The sequence below is a fragment of the Symphalangus syndactylus genome, chromosome X, assembly GCF_028878055.3.
Source record: "Symphalangus syndactylus isolate Jambi chromosome X, NHGRI_mSymSyn1-v2.1_pri, whole genome shotgun sequence".
Classification (NCBI taxonomy): Eukaryota; Metazoa; Chordata; class Mammalia; order Primates; family Hylobatidae; genus Symphalangus; species Symphalangus syndactylus.
Genome location: NC_072447.2, coordinates 17,628,815 through 17,630,687, shown reverse-complemented (window position 1 = coordinate 17,630,687; position 1,873 = coordinate 17,628,815). Strand labels below are relative to the sequence as shown.

General features: G+C 42.0%; 1 non-coding gene across 1 annotated transcript; it reads right to left on the bottom strand.

Annotated features, from left to right (window-relative positions):
* Window positions 1–309: 309 nt before the first annotated feature.
* LOC129476522 (U6 spliceosomal RNA) lies at window positions 310–414 on the bottom strand. Its single transcript, XR_008654963.1, has one exon. It is a non-coding gene; the product is annotated as a U6 spliceosomal RNA (small nuclear RNA).
* Window positions 415–1,873: the final 1,459 nt, after the last annotated feature.

The window sequence follows — 1,873 nt, the reverse complement described above, 5'->3', positions numbered from 1 at the left end:
AAAATGCAGTGGGTTAAAAAAAATCTATGTTATATACTCACCGTTATATGGGACAAAAATTCAGGCTGCACTCAATGGGTGCTTCTGAGATCTACCAAGCAGAGGCCCAGAATGATGCTGAGAATGCTGCAATGCACATGGCAGCTTCCATGACAAATAATTTTCTGGCCCCAAATGTCAATAGTGCGAATGTTCAACCACAACAAAAACCTACTTCCTCTAAGTCTGAGTTTATTAGGTACATTTATTTTCTTTTCTTTTTTGACTTTATTTTACGTGTGTGTGTGTGTGTGTGTGTGTGTGTGTGTTTTAAATAATGAGTGCTTCATGAATTTACCTGTCATCCTTGTATGGGCCTTGCTAATCTTATCTGTATCATTCCAATTTTAGTATATGTGCTGCCAAAGCAAGCACATTAGGTACATTTTTATCCTCCAAGTCACTGCAGGCTACAGTTTTGCTCTTCCAACACAACATACCACTGGTTACCATTTTTTTCTAGCCTTTGGTAGCAGTTACCTTACTATTTTCCCAACCTTCATTCACCACTCAGTTTCAAAGCCAATGAAGCATGTTTTAAGCTTTTGTATGAGAGCAACACTCCACCCACTTCAGGTATGAATTTCAGGATCTGTTACCTATTTTTTTGGTATAAAATCAACTACAAGTTTAGTGCCTCAATATCACAAACATTGTATTTGCTCATATGTCTGTGAATCAATAACTTGGACTGGGTTCAGCTGGGCAGTTCTTCTGTTGGTCTTGCCTGGGGTCTTTCTTGCAGCTTCCATTATCTGGCAGCTTGATGAGACTGGATGGTCTAAGGTACATTCATGAACACGTCTGTTGGGCAGTCTTGTCTGTCAGCCTAGAGTACTGAGGCCACCCCATATGAAGAAGTCAGGGTAGCCTTTTTGAGATGAGTCACCATGAGAAAGATTCAGCTGACAGTCAGCACCAATGGCCAGCCATGTGAATAGGCTCCTAGCTTACACCATCCATTTTCAGTCAAACTGTCAGAGGACTGGGACCACATAAGGGGCCTTAAGGGAGACCCACAGAAGAACCATCCAGCTGAGCTCAGCCTGAAATTTGTGACCCAAGAGTGATGCACAAATAAAATGGTGCTTGTCTTTAGCTACTAAGTGTTGGGAGTGTTTGTTACCCAGCAATAGATAATGGATATGGGTCCTTAACTAACAAATAGATTACCTCATGCAAATGTGGAAACTCTCACTCTTATATTTATAATTAATTCCAACGTGGAAGAGAAGCTCACTATTGATTCTGTGGGGCTAAAACTGATGAGAAGGTAGTAGAAAGCCACTAAGCAAGTGGTGGCTGGTTTGAGCTAAAGTGCCTCCTCAGGGAAGCATACTCTTCCTAAATTGCTGCATTGTGGATCTGAACCAAGGCGAACTTGGGTTTCTGAGGGGAGTTCCCTTACAGTAGGGGAAGTTACACACAGTGAAATAGACTTACAGTCACTTGTTGCTGAATGATGGGGATACATTCTGAGAAATGCATCACTGGGCAGTGTTGTTGTGCAAACATCCTAGAGTGCACTTACACAAACCTAGATGGTCTAGCCTACTACACACCTAGGCTGTATGGTGTAGCCTGTTGATCCTATGCTACAAACCTGTACAGCATGTTCCTATACTGAATACAGTATGCAATAGTAACACAAATCACTAGGCAACAGGAATTTTTCAGCTCCATTATAATCCTGTGGGACCATCGTTTTATATGCTGTCCATCATTGGCCATACGTTCTGTGGCAGTGCATGACTGTATCTGTTTTAGATAGGATTTCCTTTGTTTGTAACTTTGTTACCAGGAAGGGGGACCCGATTCAGACCCCAAGAGAGGG